The sequence below is a fragment of the Danio rerio genome, chromosome 6 (assembly GCF_052040795.2).
Source record: "Danio rerio strain M-AB ecotype USA chromosome 6, GRCz13ab, whole genome shotgun sequence".
Taxonomy (NCBI): domain Eukaryota; kingdom Metazoa; phylum Chordata; class Actinopteri; order Cypriniformes; family Danionidae; genus Danio; species Danio rerio.
In genome coordinates, this window is record NC_141026.1 from 46,935,208 (window position 1) to 46,960,745 (window position 25,538).

The 25,538-nt window shown below is 36.1% G+C and overlaps 2 protein-coding genes across 23 annotated transcripts in view; both read left to right on the forward strand.

Annotated features, from left to right (window-relative positions):
• The window catches only part of LOC147836458 (uncharacterized), a 455,522-nt gene extending 441,478 nt beyond the window's left edge, over positions 1-14,044 (forward strand). For 2 of the 5 annotated variants that reach the window (XM_087257996.1, XM_087257997.1), the window contains one exon: positions 11,880-14,044. The gene's annotated coding sequence lies outside the window, so the exon portion shown is untranslated. The remainder of the gene's footprint in view (positions 1-11,879) is intronic. The other 3 variants (XM_087257999.1, XM_087257998.1, XR_015494101.1) reach the window with 2 other exon arrangements.
• A 6,077-nt stretch (positions 14,045-20,121) lies between these two features.
• Positions 20,122-25,538, forward strand: part of chl1b (cell adhesion molecule L1-like b) — a 189,876-nt gene continuing 184,459 nt past the window's right edge. For all 18 annotated transcript variants that reach the window (XM_087257860.1, XM_087257890.1, XM_087257877.1 and 15 more), the window contains exon 1: positions 20,122-20,189. The gene's annotated coding sequence lies outside the window, so the exon portion shown is untranslated. The remainder of the gene's footprint in view (positions 20,190-25,538) is intronic.

Consider the following 25,538-nt stretch of genomic DNA (forward strand, 5'->3'; position numbering starts at 1 on the left):
AGAGTTAAAATTAACCCTTACTTCGGTGTCAATGTGCCAACCCTTTTGAAAGTGTTGATTTAACTCTGTTTTGAGTGGACCCCATGAGACACTTTTAAAGGGTTGAAATTAACATCCATAGAGTTGTTTTGGGTCCCCATATTTTGCTGTGTAGTAAAATTAATTTATATTAAATTAATAAATTGCCTCTATACAACATCTTAGCAACAAACTATAAAATTCCACTTCACATTTTCCTCAAAATCTCTCGATTCAGCATTCAGTTAAAAATGAGCATTCATCTTTCATATTTTCTGCCATCACTGTAGATAATGAATCCGTGATTAGGATGTTGTTTAATGTGTCGCACGCTGTGCTGTTTTGATTTGAAAGTAGTTGTGAGACGGAGCGTCTGCTTCCTCGCTGCTGCCAGGCTTATTGCGAAGAAGAGGCACATGCAAATTTCACGCAACACTGCCTGGCTTTGTGTGTGTGAGCAGACATCTTTGAGCTCAAGGGGCAGGGCACTTTCTCCACCCTGACAGATTTATCAGTCGCTCTTTTGTCTGCTTGTTTTACTCCTTACGTTCAGGCCTGAAATAAACACATAAGGCCCATCAAGTTCAGCCCTTAACGGAGATGTACAAAAGCAATATATACAAGCTTTAAAAGGGCCCCCAAATCTATAAAGAGGCATGGTGCAGATGCTTATTTGCATGCGATTATAACGGGAATGCAGTATAAAACAAAACAAAAGCTGGAAAATAAATCCTATATTCATCGCACCCTCACAACCGAATGCTATGGCTCTAATGGTATCGCTAATGAACTTCCTGCATGCCACCTAGATTGCATTTCTATAGCAACTCCTGTGTGCTTTTAAAGCAGTTGAGGCAGCCGCTGGGGGAGGAGAATATAAGAAGGGAAAGAAAGACGATGAAGAACTTCACGTCCCCTCTTTAAGACCTCTAAATGAAGATTAAGTTTTTCTCTTACCGCAACTTTGAATTTCATTTACTTTGATGTGGTCTTGTGTACTAATCTCCCATTTATCCACAGGCAACAGGCTGTCGCTAAGTGTTAGGGAAAAGTGGAACAGTAATGCTTATTATTTGTGGCCTTTGCTAATGTAAGTATGACTATTATTTTTGATCAAAGGCTTTTGAAGACACCTCTAACCCTTCTAAACATTGATGCATAACTTGCTTCTGCCTAGCTGAATATCTAAAATCAGGATTATTCTTTTTTTTTTTTGCTGCTACTTTTCTAAGTGACTTGATTTATTCTGGTTGCAGATGGGGTATAGTAAGTGAAACTCACTTTGATTTATGTTGAATGAGGGAACCAAGCCATAGGCTAAGATTTAGATACTTGCCAGATCCGATCATCCATACATAACTAACCATGCAGAAAGGAGCACCCTAGTAACCACATATGCTAAAGAGACTGATTATCGGCTTAGCAACTGCATCAAAGCTGTGGTTTCCGCCTTCAACATTCTAACACTTAGGGGTCAAATGGATCACAGTTGATTTGTTATCCATATAGATCATGGTTCAAGATGTATGTGTTCCAGAGAAAAATCGCAAAGGCTAACCAATATATTGTCATTAGTAATGATCTTGTCGATATTTGTGATGCTTTGGAGAAAATAAATAAGGAACTACATAAAATCTAGCAACTTCTTTGAAAACCTTATTTAGTATGTAGAAGAAATCTAATATCTGCAACCCAAGCTCATTCTGGAAACGTAGCCCCGCGGACGTTTCTGGAGACCGCGATTTACGTGGCCGGAGGTACGTAAAAGCCGCGTTTGTTTTTTTTCGAGCGAACGCCGCTCAGCCGCTCCGCCCCGGAGGCCCCGGACGAGGTGGAGGAGGAGGAGCCAGCCGTGCTGGACGACAACCGGGATCGAGTCCGGGGAACAGCAGGTTCCGGAAATCAGGTGAGACGAAAAACTGAATCTGAAAAAGGAGGGCGAGAACGTGGCGGGATCCGAAAACGCGGTCGAAATCGAAGACTAGGGCTTTTGCTTTTTTTTTTTTTTTTTTTTCGATCCGGCGGCTTTTCGCGCGAGAACGGCGCGGTAGCGAACGCCGTGCGCTCCCGAGAGGCGTCAGCCCGAGACGCGAAAAAACGCGCACAGCGACCTCTCGCGTATCCGCAAAAACAAAAAAACGCTCGAATACGTACCTCCCGGGACGTAAATCGCGGTCCGCAGAAACGTCCGCGGGGCTACGTTTCCACAATGAGCCCGGGTTGAATATCTGCACTTACTACTATGACATCACCTTACTAGTAGGCTTTAGTGACTTCACATCTGCTTGTTAAAGGTGCCATAGAATGCATTGATACAATGTGTTGTTCACTTTTATCGACATAGAAACATCAGACATGAGATCTAATATTGACCATAGACTGTAAAAGATATGATATCATATTGGTGATGTCACCCATAGGTTTCTGAAGAGCGCAAATCAAGCTACAAGTAGGCGTGGCCAACCGTTGCCATTTTGTTCGCACGTTATCGCACCGGAGGATACCAAATAAGGACAAAGAGGTGGAGCTACAGAATTCTAGCAATTTGCTTAGACAGGCTTTTCTTTGGGAGAAACGCTTACTTCATTACCTGAGAATCAGTTGTATTCTAACCACATGTGCTTGCTATTATACTATATCAATAATAAGCTTGGTTTTTTCAAGACACTGTTGTAATACATTAAGCTATTAAGCATTATTCTTATAACACATTTATAGAGATGGTATAAATATATAATGGATGGTTTGTGAGCACAATTAAGTGTACTTAGCATGTCATATTATCTGATAAATGTGGGAGATAATGCCAAAAGGCAATTGACTGTATAAAGCCACATAAAACAAAGCAAAAATACGATGTATATGCCGAGTTCAGCAGCTAATCAGCCGGAAGGTGACATGATGGCGACCAGTGAGACCTAGCTGTCATTTAAATGGCCACGTCCTTAATTATGCAGACATAATATAACTTAATAATAATGAAACGGATGACTTAAAAAAGTGTCCCCCTCATCTCATGAAGAGTAATATCAGCTATTTGCACCCAAACCATCTTTTGTACAAGGCTGTAAACATGTTTTTATCAGCTGTAAAATTGGCCAATTTAGCATTGCAGTCAGTAAACACCTGGAGTTCCTGGAGATAACCTCCACAGGCGAGTCGATGAATTGCAGTTTTAGTTACTTCCATATTGGCTTCATGAGGGAGAGCGGGAGGTTGCGCTTGATATTGAATTATAAATTCTCCAGAAATGTTACAGTTTTACAGGTCCATTTCCCAGACATGATCCTAATATGATATAGTTACTTTTGACTATATTTGGAAGGTTCATGAACATTACCAAGCTCCGGTCTGATGCTCCTACAGCTCATGTCAGTGCATGACATGCACAGACAGAGCATGATGAATGCAAAATAATCATACTTTAGTTGTCAAAAAAAAGTTAAACAAATTGAGTATATTCCTTGTTAAATAGCAATTTGCTATAGAGGTTTATTTTAGCTAGAAGGAATGAGTGAGCTATATTTTTTTTTACAATCGGAGCAACCTAGTTTGCAACCTAGTGTTATGGATAAGATACAGGCTAAATTATAATTATACTCATCTAAAGGAACGGACAGAGATATATATGGAGTTGTATTTTGTGGTATATATGAAAAACAACACAATCTCATGGCAGTTAATTTTTTTTTTTTTTTTTTTGGCTTATTCGTATGAATTTGTATAATCTCGTTCGTTCAATTTGCTTATCCCCCTATGACTGTTGGGTTTAGAAGTGGGGTTTGGGTGCTACGCCTCCTTTTTAAAATCCTACATTTTTGTAAAACTGAACTGAATTAGCCACTAATCTGACAATATGTAAGTTATGTTTTCTCGTGAGATGAGGCTGATAAAAACACAGGAAAGATTAAATATCAACATCTTCATAAACAGAGGAATCTTATGAAATTAACTGGTGTCCTTTTATTCCAGAAACTTACAGTATTTAAACGTGCATTGAACACTTACACATTGGAAAACACATTTAGCAAGTTACTTGTATCTGTTGTCCCACTACAAACTTACATGTGTCTGTTGCCTCATTATAAACATAAGCAGCACATTTCACATTGCTCGTGTTAAGCTATCAAAAATACAATTAAGCAGACATTATGCCTCTTTAGGGAATGCTGAAGAAAGGTATAATCTGTCTTTTGATGACACCCTGTGATGTGATGAGATGCTCAATACCTGCTTGGTTTACCTAAGAGCTGCTGCCTCATTTTCAAAATAAAAGCCTCTCATACATATATAAATATAATACGCTGTGATAAACTTAGAACATAAAAAATGTATATGCAATTGTTGTTATTTCCCAGTACTGGGTTAAAGCTGGAAGGGCATCTGCTATGTAAAACATATGCTGGAAAAGTTGTCAGTTCATTCCACTGTGGCGACCCCTGATGAATAAAGGGACTAAGCCGAAAGAAAATGAAATGAAAGAAATTGCTGTTATCTTACTAGAAAACAATGTCACAGTCACTGCTTTGTTCAGATTTGTCAAGTTTTGTCACAAATTGCCATTTAAAATACAGTTACATGTTTTAAAAATGGTTTTATTGTTGTAATATTTTACTGTCTTTATTGTTGCAAGTTTTATTGCAACTTTAAATGGAATCATTTTCTTTTTTTTATAATTACAAAATTGTGTAGCATCACGCTAACATAATAGTCTTCTGACTTTTTTCTTTGTCTTTTGGCTTCATGGTTTCCATAGATGCACACAAAGAGTCAGACCTATCAGATCTTCTGTCTGGATGGAGAAACAGAGGTGGCCATTGTATAGAGGGGGAAAAAGCAGGAAAGGGAGCGAGAGAGAGAAAAGGGGGGAATCCATGCGCCCATTGACTCTGGCTAGTGGGATCCGTATGTTCCCGTCGGAAACAAATGTCATTCTATCACCATCTAGTCATGTCTGACCAATCCTATTTCTCGTAAGGATGACCATTCACTGGTTCTGTGTGCGTGTGTTTGTGTGTGTGTGTGTGTGTGTGTTTTCTATTCACATAGATGTGTCTTGTCTTTAAAAAAAGCAGTCATTCACGTTCTCTTTACAAAAGTAGAGTTATATTCCATGGCATTTCTATAACACCTCACCTTTTTACTTGCATTGCGGAGCATTCTGAGGGCTTCATGATAAGATCTGCCATACAACAACAAAAGAACCGCATGCTACTTTATAAATGACAGATCACTAATTCACAAGAATGGGAAAGCTCATATCATATTCAAAATCATATTAGAAACTTATAGTCCACATAAACCGAAAGCTGCGACCGTTTATTTATTTTATTTTATTTTTTTGTATTATGACATAGTTTCTAGAGAACACTATGACTTGGTTTTTCTACTGCAAGCTGATTGGATTTATTAAAGTAGGCAATTTATTCAGAAAGATCATGAAAAGTGTTTCAAGAGTTCACACTTAGCTGATAATTGATAATAAAGCATGTTTGGCATGCTGTCCTGGGAGAGAACCTTGAGCTCAGAATATCCTTGAGCCCGGGGCTCCCTCCCATTTGAAGGGCGAGAGGAGAGTTTGAGTTCAGGTGGGTCTCGAGAATTCTACTACTGGTGAACTGCTGAGATATTTCTCAGCATGGGGGAGAACATGCAAACTCCGCACAGAAATGCAGACTGACCCAGAGAGGGCTGAACCAGTGGCGTTCTTGCTGTGAGGCAAGAGTGCAACCCACTGGGCCACCATGCCACCCTATCAGAGAAGGGGAGGAGTAGGGGGTGGAAGGGGGATTCTTCAAGACGAAGATGACTGGAGTAGAAAGCTCAGGTAATTTATAGTGTGTTAGTATTCATATGATTGGTGCGAATATGCAGATCTAATGCGGTACCAGCTAGAGGTCTGCATTCCTGCGGCTGTCCCGCGGGCGCCACGGGACCCGACCAGATTTCTGGGGCGTGGGAATAAATTTCCGAATAAATCGCGGGAGCGGTTGGTAACAGGTTTGATTTGGGACGGGAGCGGGCTGTCTAGCAATATCGCGGATATTGCTATGCGAATGAGAGAGAGAGCTTTGCCTGTGTGTGTGCTTGGTGCTTGTTGCTTGTGTGTGTGTATGTTAGTGCGCGCGCGCGAGAGAGAGAGAGCTTTCCCAGATAGCAAAATACCTGCCGGAGACTTACCACTCGGCCCGGCTCCAGCTGCCGGACTCAGGCCGGATGCTTGTGGACTCACTGCCCGATTCTGTCTGGACTGTATAGCTGGGTGATTTTCGGTTTTGTTCTCCCCCGCTCTTTAGCCGGATCGGGTGCGGTGGCCAGAAAAACGGGGCGGGTCGAGCAGCGGGACAACAAATTCTTAATATAAGCAGGAGCGGTCGGGTTCGGGCTAAAACCTGGCGGGTGCGGGCGGGAGCGGGATTCAAAATTTAGTCCCCCGCAGATCTCTAGTACCAGCTGTTATCAATCATAAGCACTTGATCTTCTCGAAATTAGTTTATAAATAAATCACACTTCGGGAGAGTTATAACAACCTTAAACAAACACCTCCTTCACACTTTTTCTGTTTGTTGTCAATCCTGACAGTTGGAGGGACGTGGATAAGTATGTTAGCCACGCCCAATGCCTCAAAATAACATAATTTTCAATTTTTAAATTTAGATAACAAGAGCAAACATTTTTTTTTATCTTAATGACATCATGTTTGAATTTTTCACCACAAAACTGGCAATGTGAGCTAATGAAACCATATGGCTAGTTTTGATTGCTTCATATGTTGTACCATGCAGTCATATGGTTAGTATTTAATATCAAAGCAGTGATTTCTGCCTTCAAAGCTTTAGCAGTTGAGGATGCAATGGATCACAGTTCATTTGAGATATAAAATGTTGGGGAGGTTGCTTTCTAAATGTAGTAAGTTAAATATTACAGGCTAACTGGTTCAGTATCAGTAACTTACAGTAATGCATCTTAATACATCTGATTACTTTTCAAAATTTCAAATTAATGTTTTGTGAGTGCAAGTTAATCATTTTAAAATTTTCTCAAAACCCTTTACTTGAATTAAAATATATTAATATAAATCTTTAATTGTAGACAGCCACCACAAAGTAGGACTTTTAACTCCTCTTTTGATATTGTTTTGAGGTGAAATACAGATATATAACTAATTAAACATTATTGTATATCAATAAGTATATATTTAGTAAGGTCAAATACAGATTTAACCTCACTAAAACATGTTTATCGATAGCTGCGATACTGTTTCAATCATTATAAATATATTTGTATAGCTAATTTGTTGATTTAAAGTTATAAAAATAGTAATGTAGCTATTAATAAACATATTTTAATGAGATTTAATACAGATTTCACCTCACTAAAATGTTTATTGATAGCTACAATACTGTTTTAATAGTTATGCATGTAAATTTATTGCTGATTTACCGATTTAAAGTTATTAAAATAGTATCATAGCTATTAATAAATATATTTCAGTGAGGTTAAATACAGATTTCACCTCACTAAAATAAATAACTTGATAGCTACGATACTGTTTTAATAGCTATACATATAAATTTATAGCTGATTTACCGATTTAAAGTTATTAAAATAGTATCGTAGCTATTAATAAATATATTTTAGTGAGGTTAAATACAGATTTCATCTCATTAAAACAAATAACTTGATAGCTATTATACTGTTTTCGAACTCAAATCTCATCTCACATTTTCACTCGTATTGCAGAGCATTCTGATACTGCACTGTGTGTTTCATAGCCTGCTGATAAGAACTGCCATATCACTTAAACCCTATTAAAAGAACTACTTGCATGTCACTTTATAAATGTCAGGAAATTCTTATGAGATGCTACACTGCACGCCAAGGGCTATATTTGATGGCTGTCTGTCAGACGGTGTAAATGACTCAGGTGCAGAATACAGAGAGAGAGAGAGAAAGAGAGGGACGGCTGCTGACTGCAGGCGACAGGAAATGGGTGAAAACACCAGGTCAGACTTCAGTGCTTGTCACTCAACTGAGAAACTGTATGCTTAGTTTTTTTTCAGTGCCCTATAAAAGACAGAACACAATACGAGGTTGAAACCTTTTGTGTTTTCCATCTGTATTTTGTTGCCACTACATACTGGTCTTGTCTGTCACTAATGGTAGTATTTCAGGATTATTTTTTAGAAAACAAATAGTTCCAGTACTTGATTGTGATTGATTGAGCCTCATTCAAAGCCATGTGTGACCCAGGACCACAAAACCAGTTTTATGTTGCAAGGCTATTTTTGACAATAACCAAAATACATTGTTTGAAACACCTGCTTCGCATGTTATCACTTAAATGAATGGGCATTATCAGAGCTTTTCAGCTGATAAATATGGGCCAGTAGGGGCCTTCTGCGCCTGTTAGTGGGCTCAGAATGCTGTTATCTTCTATTCACATGGTTAATAAGCAATACTAATAAAGAAGACTCCAGATCCAGATCTGTTTTTACATTACTGTGACGGTTGGGGTAGGGGTAGACGTTAATAAAATACAATTAATGGGAAATTATAATATAATATAAATAACTTTAATTAACTTCCAGCTGCAGCCGTACGTGATCTATAACTGATTAACCATGTGGATGGATGATAGCAGACTTTTGAGCACACTAGTAGACGTGGAAGGCCCCTACTGGCCCATATCTATTAGCTGATAACCACTGATTTTCAATCGAGTGATAACATTAGAATCGGCTAGTTTAAAATCAACATATTTCTTTTATGCCAAAACATGAGATTATTAGGTAATATATTTATTAATTTATGAATGAATAGTCATTTCCATTGCTATGACCTTAATTTGGACAACTTTAAATGTAATTTTCTCAGTGTGTTTTTTGGTTTTTATTTAGTTTTTTATTTAGAGGATCCATGCCAAATATTGTCCAGTCCTAACAAATTATAAATAAAGCCTATTCAATAGATTAAAAAAAAAGGTTTCTAAAAATTGACTCTAATGATTTATTATTATTATTATTATTATTTTATTTTATTTTTTTAAATAATTCCTTACATTTATATAGCGCTTTTCTGGGCACTCAAAGCGCTTTACACAGTGGGGGGAATCTCCTCATCCACCACCAGTGTGCAGCATCCACCTGGATGACGCGACGGCAGCCATTTTGCGCCAGACCGCATACCACACACCAGCTGATTGGTGGAGAGGAGACAGTGATGCAGCCAATTGAATATGGGGATGGTTAGGAGGCCATGATGGACAAAGGCCAGTGGGCAGATTTGGCCAGGATGCCGGGGTTAAACCCCTACTCTTTTCGAAGGACATCCTGGGATTTTTAACGACCACAGAGAGTCGGGACCTCGGTTTAACGTCTCATCCAAAAGACGGATTGTTGTTTTTACAACAATACATTCTGTTACAGGTACATCAGTATTGCTGTATTATTACTGTGTGTTGTTGTAATTGTACTTTTTAGATCTGAGAACATTCTGAGCAGTTTTGGTTGTTAATGTAATTTTTTTTTTTTTTTTTTGGTTAGCTATAGGGAAAATGTTCCTACTCAGACAGTACACATCTTTGAATGCACATATAGTGCTGTCCTTCTGTTGTATATCTTCTGATTGCACACATACAGACACTGTAAACCCCAAAAAGTTAAGGTAACTCAAATCATTAGAGGAAACTGATTGCAACAAACCATTTAAGTTCAAAAACTAATCCTAATGAGTACTGTGAACTTAAATGGTTTGTTGCATGAGTAATGAGTACTGTAAACTTAATCCATTTCAGTAAACTAAACAATTTAAGCACAGTAAAACTCGTAAAATGAAGATGAACTTAAACCAAGAGTACTGTTAAACCTAATTAGTTAAGGCAACTTAAACCATTTGAGGAAACCAATTGCTACAATTCATTTGAGTTAAAAAAAAAAATCTATATGAGTACTGTGAATTTACTCCATTTAAGTTGAAGTAATGAGGTATTTAATTAACTCAGTATCTTTAACACTGAGTTCAAAACTCTTTTCAAAGGAGTGGAATTAACTTTCAGTCAATTTTGAGTTAATGGACCTTTCGCTAAGCCCCACCCTCCTAAGTTACTGTTGCTACGCCTGTCAAGCTTTTATGACTGGCACGGCTGTTTCAATTTGTGTGCGCCGGTGTCAAACATTGCCAGAGAGATAATGTCATTTTTGGCGAACAGGTGAGATATCTGAGAAAGCCAGACAAAAAAAGGACTGCAGTATGCCTTACAGGTTTATTTTCACGGCATAATAGGCAACCGATTAGAGAATAATTCAATCAAAATTGAAGCTAGCTTAGCTTAGCCGCCTCATACGCTGTGACCATTCAACAGCTTAGCTCGTGCTCAGCAGGAGAGGTGAAATCTAAAAATAATCTAATAATAACAAATTAAACCATGATTTCTCTATTTTTAGGCAAAAAGCCTGATAGATTAAATGTTGTGAATGAAATATAGCGTTACTAACCAGCAGAGAAACGAGCATGGACAGTGCTTCTACATAATTCATTAATAGAAAGAGCAGCCAGAAAGGGGAAACTGATGGATTTGTGCCGAATATTAGCATCATTGATCCATAACAATGTACAGCAAGTTACCCATTACTGTCAGCATGTTTGTGTACTCTTCATAAATTACTGAAAAACAATGGCTGGTAAAGTATATTGATCGCAAATGCTCAGTTTGTGATCATATCTCGGTTTTGTTCTGTTGATTTGTAATTTCAAATATTCGTAGCTTAAAATAAGATGAAAATATTAAGTTCAGTAAAGTTAGCAACAGATTCGCAGATTCGTATTTCCCAGATTAATAACTCGTGTCATTATGACATATTCGCTATTAGTATGACTAAGTTACTAATTTTATGGCGAAGGTTCAAAACGGAGCGTTACTCACAACATCGAGTGAAAAAAAAGGAATAAGACAGCTGGGTAACATGACCAGCTTTGTGTTTTTGTAGGAAACACAGTTTAGATCTGTTTAGAGCAAGAGGTTTGTGAGTTATTGCCGTCTGTCTATCACTGAATGTGTCAGGTATATTTAAACAAAACCAACTGAACTCCACTCCTTTAGCGCCCCTCACACAGCTTTATCCATGCTGGCATTTCTCCCCTTGGGTTTTAGGTTTTGAAAAGGGAAAAAAATTCCACCATCCTGTTCAAACTTTAAGGATACCGGATATCAGATTTGCACAATCTATATGCACTAATGCACTAGCTCTAAAGCTTGACAGAGCCTCTGCGCGTAGTTACAGTTGCTAAGCCACGATTGGTGGGTGGCGGTTTTTGGGTGCGGCTTAGCGAAGGGTCAATTACACCCATTTCATTTAATAAAGCTTATTAAGAAGCTTAATTACTTAATAAAGTACTTATACACATGAGTATATGACATTGTTTTTATAAAATGTCCTCTTGTAGATTGATATACATTAAGATGATTTCAAGCAAATGAATGTAAATGAATGACAAAACTGAAAAAATCGCTTGTTTTGTCACTATTGTCAAAGATCTTTTTTATCACCTGTTGGTAAGTGCCATCCTCCCTTACTTCTTTCCTCAATTGAAAACCCCTAAACCATCTGTCTCACATTTAATATCCAATTACAAATCACTGCGTGGGCATAAAACGTAGAGACAATATACCAGGGACCAATGCTATTGATTTTTGTCTCTTTTCTTTAATTAGCCGTACGGCTTAAATTGTGATTTCATCTGCCCCCTGGCCTACCAATATTGATTCTGTGTACTTTCCCCTAAAACAACTACTTTATTTTTTTCTTCATTCTTCCAAGCCCTTGCGGTTTAGCACTGACTGCTATGCTTCTGTCTGCTAGGTGAAGGTTTCGACTGAGATGTGGCAAAATCTCATCCCCCGGGAGAGAAAATCTATTACCATGTTTTGAGCCACCAGTGGGATTTGGGGGCCAAACAGCAAAACTGTTGTGTTTTCACATCTCTGAATTTCATCAGGGGAATTGAGCAAACATGTCAATGAAATGCCTGAGGGGCCGTGCTGAATTTTTGATGAAGCGAGACCTCTTTGAAGAGCAGCAACAGCATCTCTGGGTGTTCATTTGCTGTGGCTACATTCACGAGACAATAAGTTCAGATGTACCAGATCAACATTGGAGATTTTTTATTCCTTTTTTAGAAGCGTGAAGCCTCCTTTGTGTTCTTGCCCGACATCAGATATGAAGATGCGTGCCTCGCTTCGTCGCATCGGCGTACGAAATGACAGTCATTATTTGCATGAACACACTGTCATTGTGCAGCAATCATCCACTGAGAAATACAATTATGGTGCATTTAATTCTCAAAGAGCGACATTGGAGAGCTCCAGAGACAACTTCAAATGTTACTCTAGCTGTGAATTCTTTGCATTTTACAGTTTCAGTATTTTTTTTTTATCTGTCTCTCAAGCTGACCGTCTTTCTCCTCTTCATTGCTTCATTACCATTTAATGATTCTTTGAAAGCATATAATTAAGTTCTACATCAACACCAAGCATCTCTCCAGTGTCTGCGCATCTTTTGTCCACTGTGGGATTGGAAAATGCCTTTCCACAGATTTTAATTACAAGCTCACCACCAGTTGTGGCCTCTGCTTCGGCTGAACGATGAGATCGTCCAATAGGATTCAGGCTGACAGGATCTTCAGCTTCCAGTGACATTTGCTTGGGTTTTGGAGGGGGGTGGAGTGCAGGAGAGCAGCATATGAAATCGTGATAAAGGTATTATGTGGTTATTAAGGGAAGCTCTAGTCAATAGCCCGGCACATGAGCATCTCATAATCTGGTTGTAATCAGATGGATATGCAGAAGCAAAAGAACATTACATGGTGTTTTAGGAGATAGGAATGATTAGGCTGAATGAAAAATGGCCATGTTGATGTATAATCTGTCATTTTCAGTAAACATGGATGCATCTTAATACTTAAAGTGGGATATTTGTAGGGTTTCCCTTTTTTCTTCTTTTAATATAAACAAACAGAAACTTGTTTTTATCTTTTTGTGTCTCCAGGTAATGGAGAAGTTGACGTTCACACAGGGAGCCAACATGCTTTAAGCCTGATGAATCAAAAATACAGCCTTGATGTTGTACATTCTCAAAGGGAATGAGAGACAGAGAGAGAAAGAGAGAGAGAGAGAGAGAGAGAGAGAGAGAGAGAGAGAGAGAGAGAGAGGTGTAGGTCTACTTAAATCCCTTCAAAGGTTCCTAATGGCATATAAAGACAATAGTGTAATCCCTTTCACAAACCAGAAACACATGTGCTGCCGATTAAGAAGCAAAGATAATTATGCGTTAATTATGTGTGAAATTCACGCTTGTGTTTCTAGATTGGATTTATAGAAGCTGGAGATACTCTATGCATATATTTTTAGTTACAGTAATATATAAGGTGATTTAATAGCACATTTTTTTAAAAACCTATCATTAAATTTAAACTATAAAATGCATTACATGAAATGGTGGTTTGCTATTTTGCTTTAGAAAATTGCATTTAATAGATACCATTTATTTGAACTGTCAGGATAATATGTTCAGCCTTTTAATGTTAATCTCTATTTTGCTGTTTTAAGACGTTAATCCTCTGTTACAAATATAAATGCTGTTATAAGCAGTTCCCACAAACAAATGCATTTAATTGCAGTGCACCTCCAGGAGCAAATATAAAAATTTCCAAAGTTCAGAGTTTTCAATCCCTCCAATGGTGTAAAGTAACATATTACAAATACTCAAACTAATAAAAATTGTAATTTACTTAGTAGTTTTAAAAATGTGTACTTTTACTTTCCCTTGAGTTCATTTTTAGTGCAGTATTAGTACTTTTACTCCACTAATTCCTTTAACCTGCAGTCACTACTTAATTTATTTTTTTTCCTCTGGGGATTAAAAAAATCAGTTCTGTGATTCCTGTTCAATCAAATCACACATAAAAGGTAAATCACATCATAATGAATGACCTCAAGACATGGGTGATTTATAATTGCAGCAAACTGTTTGGAAGCATTAAAAGTGTTCAAGAAGTTGACAAAAACAATTTCACACAGGTTGACCCAGAGACTGTTTAGATTCATATTACTGATAAGAAGATGACGGATGTTTACTGTATGATAACCAAAATGGCCTTAAACACCCAGCAGGGACAAGACATCAACAAGTCATCTGGTTGACGTTGTACCCCAATGTCGTGGGAACGTTGCATTTTGTTTGAAAATGAAACTTGGGTTGATGTCAGAACCCAATATCAAGCCAATGTCAATGTCCAACCTAAAATCAACCAAATATCAATGTCTATTAATGTTACAGCTTGACGTTGTGTCAATGTCACTATTATGATGTCTATCAGACATTGGATTTTGTTTGCCATACCTGACTAATAAATGGTCAGTATTTAACATCGGTATGTCGTTGGTTTATGATGTTGGTTGGACTTTGAATTTTGGTCACTTTCTAGCACAAGGTAAAATCAAACAAATATCAACGTCATTATTGGAAATCAAAATAGCATTGTCCTTAGACGCTGGCTAGACATTGAATTTTGATCACCTGACATAGCAACCTAAATCTAGCCTAATATTAACGTCTTATGACGTTGTGTGCCCGTTGGGCAATAACTAAATGCACTATAGAATGTTACGTTTACACATATACGCAAATTACATGTAAATGCATCAGCTTTTACAGCATACTACTCTCTACTCACTACTCTTGAGTACTTTTGAAAGGTCTTTTTACTCATACTCTGAGTAATATTTAGAAGTAATATTACATGCACTAAATTTTTAGGCAAGTACTTTTAATTGATTATGATTTTTCAGTACTCTTTCTACCACTGTATACCCATAAGGGAAATGCATATTCAGACCTACGTAGCATACGGTTAACAGACCGCAAACAGGCTGCATATTTATTTCCACATCATTTATTCTCATTACACAGTCCTCAGGATGTCAATGGAGCCATTTCTGCTCCACCGATACCCCAGTGTGTGTGAGAGAGAAAGCTTAGATAAAAGGTATTATTGTGTTCAGGTTGAACTGGTGAACTCTGACACTTTTGAAAGAGGTTGTAACTAGTTTCTAACCAAATGGTGACTCTTTGTTCCTCTGTATTAAATGCAAAAAGCACACTACACTATGCATTTTTTTGTATGTTTTAATTCACCTTTAAACGCAAAAATGACAGGTTTCCTGCCTTACATGCCCTCTAAATCCATTTATATTTATGCATTTGGTAGATGTTTTTATCCAAAGTGACATATGTTGCACTAAACGTTTACACTTTTTATCAGTTCTTGCTTTTCCAAGGAATTGAACCCAAGACTTTGGTATTAGTAACATCATGCTGTTCTTTGGTGTTCAATTCGCATGAGCGTAAAGGCTGTACTCTATGTACTCCCAATGATTGTCAGCATATTACTGATTATTTGCATAAAACTGACCTCAGCATTGCCATTGTTCAATCATGCAGTAAGTTTAATTATAATGAATTTCTGGTCGGGTTTTCGGTTGAAAGTTGAAGCGGGATTAAACTGACTATTCATCCATCATGCAATGTATGTCTGCACACAAAAATGACAGGTTTAGAGAATCACAAGTTCCAGTCTGTTTGGCAGAATGATAGATTTCAGACTTTTTTTTTATCAGTCAAATGTAAAGGAAGGTTTGGATTTTTGTATCTTCTGTGTTTTGCTTTGAAAAAAGTTTGTGTAGCAGATTTATTGATGATGTTTACACTAACTAAAACATAATATTCCTAACAATTATAACACTTAAAATGAAATGCAATCTCAAGAACCCTAAAATGATCCCTTGGTTGTAATATAGCATATTTCAGAAAGTTCCTTAAAGAATAATTCACCCCATAAAATAAAACTTTAATCACTTTATGAGTTTTTTTTTTTACGTCTGTGTTGGAAAATAGGAATTATAATTTTTGTCTCTTTTTCTTTTAATCAAACAATTATTTGTATTGGTCAAATAAGGGTCATATATTAACTGAACTTCTACTGTTGTGTGTGAGTGCTGTGCATACTAATTAGCATTTTTGCAGAAGTAGATAGATGCGGGTCCAAAATTAAATTCAGCTCTACAGAAACTTCCTGTCTGAAGAGAGGTGTTAAAACTGAACACAGAACACAGAAAGCTGTATGTTTTTTGTTGTGCAGAGAATTCGTAGAAAAAGAGGAAGTATGTCTAAGGTGCGGCCAATGGAGGACTGAACAATGACTGACAAATGACGAATTTCATTAAACTCCACCTGTTAATATCAGTTGTGTATATATGCTGGAGTCAGAAAATGTATGTTAGTTGCGAACCTCTTGAATGTAATTCTTGTATTGCATTGGGGTAACATAACCCAAAGCTCTTTCATCTAATTATTCATTTGTATCTAATAAATTACTAGTATTTTTGGTTTTGAAGAAAACCCTCTCCAGACCTTTTCTTATTGAACACGAATGGAATTGGCTTGATATTCCAACATCTGTTTATCACTAAAGTAGATGTTTTAAAGAAAGCTGAAAACCTGTAACCATTGACTTCTATGGTAGGAAAAACAACAAATGGATTCAATAGTTACAGGTATTTCTTCAAAATATATTATTTGGTGTTCAACAACATAAGATTTTGAACAAAGCGTAAACAATAACATAATCTTCAATTTTGGTGAACTATTCTTTAATTCAAACCCTTTTCGAAGAAACAAACAAACACACAACACATCCTATAAGCTATTCTCAACATAAACTAGCAAATATATATTTAAAAAATCACATTCTTTCCATATAAACAGTCTACTGCTAACTAAATCCACAGCAATATTCGCAGAGCAGTTAAGCTTGCATAAAACATCCTACTTAGATTGTGTTACCAATCTGCATCCCGCTGAGCAACATGTTCTGCACCACCCATAACTCAGTGCTAGTCCTCTAACCTTTTAGTCATCACATGTCTGATACTCATCACTATAGATTGCTGTAGTGCAAGCACTTTCCTGGCCCCGCAGCAGACACTTAGATGTGACAGGTGTCCGCCGGCTGACAATAAATCAATTTGGATTTAAGAGAGCACCTACTGAGGGGCAGTGGGCCTCATAAAAAGATCCAATTACATTTTGTGCTGGCTGAATCTATGATCTTGCAAGCCTCTCAATTAGATTAGATCGGCCCAAATTAGATTAGTTTAGATTTTCACCAGTCATTTGCTGCCTTTGAGGGGATCCAGTAGAATGAGTTAGACGCCCGTTTGCCAGTTTAGCAGGTATGAATTTCTTTTGTTAATTCGAATGTGTTGGCTGTAATAAATAAACTCAACTAAGAGGGTTCAAATTGATAATTGGGGTTTAACTGACAAAAGATGTCAACACTAGTAATGTCAAAGTGAACTTTAAGAGTATGGACTGGGATTGTGTCTAAAGATCTTACACTATACTATTTATATACTATAAAAGAACACAAAAATAAAAATTAACGCAGCAGTTTACATCAATATAATAAAGTTACGACAACATCTAAAAAAATTAAATTTAGACAACAAACTTTATTATGTTAGCCAAATGACCTTTTCCTCTTCAATCAAAGGGATATTTACATATCATAAACAAATGTAAATTAAAAATTAATGCAAAGTACTTAAAAAAATTGGTTGTTTCAACTAGTTTTTTTTATTTTTATTAAAATGTAAAATAAATCCAGTGTTACGTAATTAATTACCATAATTATACATTCAAGTTTCAAGTTTAGAACCTTAAATAAATTAAAAGTAGCTGATATTGTTCATTTAGTTGCTTGAAATACATTCAACAACAAGTAGAGACTTTAGAAAATAATGTTTTGAGACACATTACTTTTGCACTGGGCTTCAGTCCATCAAGTTCGAGAAACTTTACAAGTATATTTAAGTTCCTTGAGGTAGCTTAGATTCAGAGCATATATTATGCCGAGAGCACAGCACCTTGAAATATCCATTCAATTTAGGATTCTTATGCATTCAACCATGATACTTTCCGTCTTTTGGTTCAATTCCAAAGTAGAATGATCACCAATAATGGCAATTGATATCAATTGGCTTTCAAGGTCCTCATCAATTTTTTATGTATTGTTGTAAAACAAGATTTTTATTTATTATTTTTTTTCGAGTCAAAAAAACATTGCTAACATTAACTGTATTTACCAAGAGTAGACGACACTCTTGTTGAATGGAGAAAATTGATTTGGAAATTAAATAAAACTCAGACTTAGATATCTCAGCTAAATTATTATTATTTTTTTTTTTCAAGCAGTCTGCCTAAAACGTGTCAGGACTTGCTTCTTGCTTGTTCAGTGGGGGAGAAGCTTTGAAATACAGAACTTCATTTTTGTGGAAAAATTGAGTTATCAACCCAATTTATTTGACAACGTAAAACACAATTATTCTGACAAAGTAAAAGTTTTAATCTAATCAGCAATTTAGAATTTTTAAGTTACAGCAATGTATTAAACTTTGTAGGTGTAGCAGACCTCACGAGTTATATATTATTATTATTAATAATAATAATAATAATAATAATAATAATAATAATAATAATAATAATAATAATAATACTAATAATATATATATATATATTATTTCATTTATTTATTTTTTTATTTATTTATTTATTCATTTTTTATATTAACTTAAGTTTGGTTTAATTTTAAGGTTGGAGTTTTATTTTAGAAGCTTTTAATTTTATTTCATTAAACATTTTCTGTGTATTATAATTGCTGTTCAGTATTATTTGTATCAATACATTTCTTAATAATTATTTTAATACTTTTATTTTATATTTCATTAATCAGTTATTAGTTGTTATTTTTTTATTCAAATCAAATGAACCATTTTAAATATCATTTTTTTGGTTTGTTCATTGTACATGGTATTCAAGCTCAAACCTGGTCACTATAGAACACATTTCCATCACAATATAGTGGCTGTAAATGTTAGGGCATTCAGACATATGCCAGAAGCCAGCAATTGTGCTGCTGTCTAAGGTGCTGAAAGCACAACAGGGGCCAAATATTTTAAGTCCTCTGCATTAACATAACACTGTTGACTAGTATGCTGGTCTTATCTGGTTTGAGTTGGTCTATAACTTGTCCCCAAGCCTCAAGAGTCAGTCAGTCAGTCAGTCAGACAGTCAGTCAGCTAAACCAGTTACACTATTAAAAATAAAGATAGTTTTTTTTTTTTTTTTTTTTTTTTTTTTTTAAACAAATTCAACAGCATGTTCTTTATAGTGGACTCTCAAAAATAAAGGTACAAAACTTTTATTATTATTAATTATGTTTTATTTTAATTATACACCTAATTAGGTGCTAATGTGTATTACCAATACAGACCTGCTAGTAAAAAACATACAGTAAAACGTACAATACCACGCCAGTGACATATTTTGTATCTTTACTTATGAGACTGCGGAAAACATTTCTCAGCAATGACTGTGAAAAACCAAAATCAAACAAAAAATGCACAAGGGTAGCTTAAATATTGTGTCGGTGTGCTTTGGGCAAGGGATTCGTCATAATAAATAGCAAAAAAAAAAAAAAAAAAACGTCCAAGGCACTCAAAAAATGTGGAAAAAATATTTTAAAAATTACATTTTTATTTATTTTTAAAAGACTGCTAAGGTTATTATTATTGTCATGATTATTATTATTATTATTATTGTTATTGTTGTTATTATTTATAAGAGGGCATATCTTAATGTTTTGTGTCTATCTGATTTCATTAAAAAGTATTTTCATACTATTTGTGGACATGTTGTAACCCATTATTCACAAAACTGAGGAACAGTATGTGAATCAGTATCCTATAAATACCCACAAGACCTCTGAGAAATTCATAGTCACCAATTGTCATATTGTAGTAGAGTAGAGTCACTGTCATTGAAGAGGGGGTGTGTGTTGTTAACCCCTCCCGGTCACAATGTAGCGAAGTTGTGGAGGGGTTTTCTCGGTTGCCATGGATTTCTAAAAGCTATTGACTGCGTTCAGCCTTTCACTGAACGTATTTGTAAGAGAAACGCACCACTGAAGTAAAAGCATCATCGCTCCAGACATTCTGCTGTCGCGCGCTGACTAACAGCTCCAGCTCTTGCCGCAAAAAAAAACTCCTGTGAAAGGTAGGAATTTTATTGTGTTTTGTCGGAAACGAAAGGTTTTATTCTCGATATATCATTAAATACGCGTGGTTTATCACTTTGAAAGCTTCATATAGGATGCAGGGGAGTTATAGCGAAGCGTTTTGACCGTCTGACAGGTGAAATCAAAGCGCTTATTTCCATGATAGCGTACTTACTCTGGTCTCCAGCTGTGACAGGAAACCCCTGCTGATTGTCTTTATGTGACCTAATGTCTGCTTTCACGGCTATTTGGGATGTTTAAACGACTAAAATGTGAATACAGAACTATTCGATATTTTCTGTGTGATCGTTTAAGTGAAGGCATTAGTCAGAACTGCATCATAAAGATGAAAGTGGCTGTTAGGGTTGAAAATATAAGGAACACTAAACCTGTTAGATTTTTAACTCTTTCCTTCTTGGATCATCCTTATAATAGTGTATCAATGGCGTTTTGCTAACATGAGACTTCAGTCATGCTACAATTTGTGAATCTAAAATGCATACTGCCTTGCAGCTGTTTCTATACACTATATGCGGTACTTTCATTACACTTGTGGTGCTTGAAGCATATTGTGCTTTTGAAAAGCATGCCCTTGGTAGCCCTTGACATCCTTACCACCAACATTAGACTTGAATAGATGCTAATTTTCCTCTACAGGATTGATCTCTTGTGCTTTTTTTGGAGTGCTTGGCTTGCTCTGAGTTCTCACTGAACCCCAGGCTGCAAGGTCTTGAAAATAAAGGTTTCAGTTAAGAGGGGAAGAGCTTGTGCAAGAGGAGAGTTTTAGGCTGCAAAGCCTTGCTGTTCTTAAGTTGTTTAGAAATCTGTACTGCAGTGGTATGTGGTGAGCTTTGGAAATGAGGAGGCAAAAGCCTTCCCCTGCATTTATAAACGTTAAGTGGTTCCATTTGATAGTGAAATGGCTTTCTGACAATATTTAATATTAAATGCATCTGGCAATATTAATAATTATGTTTTTTTTTTTTTATGAGTGAACAAAGAAAAGTAAACTGTAAATTCTCAACAAGTGTGTGTAATAACGTATAAGCATTTTCATGTTTATTTTGATTCAGATGTGACCAAAAGTAAAGATGTCTGAGTGTACAGGTCGCTTATTTCGCAATATGGTTGTCTATTTTTTACAGTTTGCAACTTTGATTCTGATAGCTCCTTTTAATATCACTGATAACATAATCACATTGAGCTAATCAAATCACCCCCCCCCCCCTCATGTGACTTTCCCTTAAATTCTTAACCTTTTTTAATGGTGACTAATTTCTGTACAGCACAGGTGTCAAACTCAGTTCCTGAAGGGCCGCAGCTCTGCACAGTTTGGTTCCAACCCTAATTAAACACACCTGTTCAAACTAATTGGGTCCTTCAGGCTTGTTTGAAACCTACAGGTAAAGCTGCGGTTATACTGGACTTTTCATCCCATAGACTTCCATTCATATGCATGCGAATGTGTCAGACTGGAAATGCAAGCTCGTGCGACAAGATTTGAACTCTGACCTGTGTAATCTCATCACTTGACTGCATGAACCCAATTGAGGATCAAAACATGACCTCTCTGAACAGAAATTTAAAATATTGACCAATCGCTCACTTATTAAAATGTCTCATCATCTTGTTTAATGCCGGCCTTTTTTGCAGTGCTGTACTACAGAATTTCGCAAGCTCAAACTCTAGTGTGACCACAGCTTGAGTGTGTTGAAGCAGGGTTTAAACTAAACTGGGCAGGGCTGCGGCCCTCCAGAAATTAAGTTTGACCCCCCTAGTGTACAGCATTAGATATCAAAGTTTTTATTTACTTATACCTTGTTATATATATTTTAGTCGTTGTTTTATTATTTGAAGCTTATTTCCACACCTCTTTTTAATATCATTGATGGATATAATTGCATTGAGCTATTAAAATCACCTCTCATCATGAGGCTTTTCACTTGAATCATGAAACTGTTCACACCTGCAAAATTGCATCAGGTGACTCTGTAAGACCAATCGAGGATCAAAACATGACCTCTTTGTTCAGAAATGTAAAATATGGACCAATCGCTCACTTTTTTTAAATGTCTAATCAGCTTGTTTAATCCTGCCCCTTTTCACAGCGGCGTATACTACAGATTTTTGCATGCTCAAATTCGAGTGTGACTGTGGCACATTGCTGTCTAATTGTACAGCATTAATTTGTTTGATGCTAATAGTTTTACATAAATTTATCTCATACATAGTAGTATTTGTATTATTGTATTATCTTAAAAATAACTTTGTAATTTTTGGATTATTCAATCATGTATTTCAATAGCATCATTTTCTAACAAAATATTATGTAAAAATCTACTGGCCTGGCAAACATAATTTATTTTAACAATGCTGACATCAATATGTATAACCTTTAAACCTTTTTATTAAATTTTTCATACATTAAGGTCATGCAAATGTGCTCTGTTACTCTACAGAAAGTGTGATGTACTGTAACATCAAAAACCATTGAAGAACCTTACATTTTATTTAGTTGTACAAAAACCCATTTACATAACATGGAGGCTCTGTAAACCCCTCAAGTAGGCTCTTTAACGTACAAAATATTGAAGGCAGCCCTCAGAGTACAATTTTGATGTGATTATAGCCTTTACGCCTGTTATGAAAATCAGATTCTTTCTAAATCTATGTCATGACAGCAAGATAAGTTACTCTACTGTAATGAAAACAATTAAAGTCGCATTAGAGACAGAAGGCAGCCTCGCGTGCTTTGAGGATTCACAAGCGAATTTGGTAGGATGAATTAACTCAACGATTGGTTTCTTCTTCCGTCCACAGTATAGAGTGTGGAAAAGCCAGATAAGAAATGAGTTGGATGTTCGTCCACTGAGACAGTGGGTGTGATTTGCTACTAATGAGTGGTGGCAGTGGAGGAATGAGCATTGTTGCTCATCTGTGCTTGTGAGAACTCTGCAGATTGCTGGTTTTCTATTAGATTTTTACTGCCAGGAACAAAAGACTTCATTAGTTTTTTATTATTCAACTCTTGTTTATGTTTGATATCCAGTAGGGTGGACTGTCATCACTATTACAAAACAAATGTATTTGCGTGTGTCACACATTTGTGTTTATTTAATGGGCAATTTAACTGTGAAATTGGGCCTGTATGATTTAAATATGTTTATAGTATGATATTAAAGTGGAGTTCATATTAACACAGTTTAAGTTTTTAGAACTTAGAAGTTTGCTAGAGGATTCCTATTAGGGTTTCCTTGGTCGAATAAAATTTATAAAAGTGATTTAAAAGACAAATGAAGCATATTGAATGCTCTACTTTGATGTTTCTAAAACTTCTGTCAAAATGAATTATCAAAGTATAATGCAATATGTAAAATAATGTTCCATTGTCATTTCAGGTATATGATTACTGTTATATCTGACCTGTACTTAATGTATGGCAAATAATAAGTAATCATACTATGTTTTGTTATATTTTAAATGATTCATTTGGACAAATGTCATTAAATGATTCCTGTTCTAAATCTTTTTGCAACGCAATCTCAGGGCTATTCATAATTTTTTAATTTAGTGGGTAATTATTATAAATTCAAATGATGTTATTTTTTTATTATTTGTACAATTTGCTCATCATCCAATGATGGTTGGGTTTCGGGGTGGTGTTGGGTGCCACTCCTCCTTTTTAAAATTGTACATTTTTGTACGACTGAACTCGTTAAAATTGTTTAATGCTCAGGTACACTACCAGTCAAAAGTTTGTGATGAGTATAATTCTTAAATGTTTTAAAATAAGCTTATCCTACTCACCAAAGCTGCATTCATTTAATAAAAAATAAAGTTCTAATTGAACAATTGTGAAATGTTATTGTACTATAAAATAACCGTTCATAAGTATTTTATAATTTAATTTGATAATTTATTCCAGTGATTTTAAAGATGAATTTTCAGCTTCATTATTCATGATCCAACTCATGAGTCACATGATCCTTCAAAAATTACTTTAATTAGTTATTCAATTTTTATTATTATTATTATTATTATTATTATTATTATTACTACTACTATTGTTGGTATTATTAGTAATATTTAATAATAATATATATTTTTACATTTAATAAATGCTGCCTTGATAAAAAAATAAAAAAAGGACTGAGTGTAATAAAGGTCAGTTCTGATCAGAGATTACAATTAACGTGCTGCTCTAAAATGTTAGTAGTAACCATAGTAACTCAGTGAAAGGAAGAACCTTAGTTACTCACTGTGATATTGATGGACACTGGTGTGCTGATATACTGATAGTTTACATATCAAAAATAAATGTACACACTTTCCACACTTATTCTCAAAGTAATCAAAGAGAATACAAAAAACTGCAAAACAAAACAAACGCCACCGCGTACAAACAAAACTCCTGCTGGTTCCACACGGAAAACCCACAGGTGTTTTTAATCAAGGTTCCAAAGTTTACCTGAGGATGAGCTCCCATTTGTTACGTGCTGGCTCAAGAACCAAACCTAATAGAATAAAAATGCAAAAATATATTTAAATAAAGGTTATAGGGACGAGGCAGTGGCGCAGTAGATGTGTGAGTGCTTTCGCCTCACAGCAAGAAGGTTGCTGGGTCGCTGGTTCGAACCTCGGCTCAGTTGGCGTTTCTGTGTGGAGTTTGCATGTTCTCCCTGCCTTCGCGTGGGTTTCCTCTGGGTGCTCCGGTTTCCCCCACAGTCCAAAGACATGCAGTACAGGTGAATTGGGTAGGCTAAATTGTCCGTAGTGTATGAGTGCGTGTGGATGTTTTCCAGAGATGGGTTGCGGCTGGAAGGGCATCCGCTGTGTAAAAACTTGCTGGATAAGTTGGCAGTTCATTCCGCTGTGGCGACCCCAAATTAATAAAGGGACTAAGCCGACAAAAAAATGAATGAATGAATGAATGAATAAAGGTTACAAAACTAATAAATGTTTAAAGGGGTACCAGCTTAACCCATATGTAAATTAAATGTTTAACATACCATACAATTCAAAACAACAGCAGATAACATAAGATCAGATTTCAAAAATAAACAAAAACAATAAAATCACTTGGTAAGCAAAAAGCGGCATGGAATCAATCCTCCAAAGCAGTCTCTGAACACATCTTTGCAGCTCCTTATATAAGACATCAAATTCGACATCGAGACATCAAACCTGCGCATACTGAGGGCGGAGTGGTGGCACAGTGGGTAGCAATGTTGGGAGTCTTCCGGGAGAAACGACAAAACGGGAGGGTGGCAGGAGATGGGTCTAAAATACGGGAGACTACTGGGAAAAACAGGAGTGTTGGCAGGTATGCATTCACTGCATAAAACATA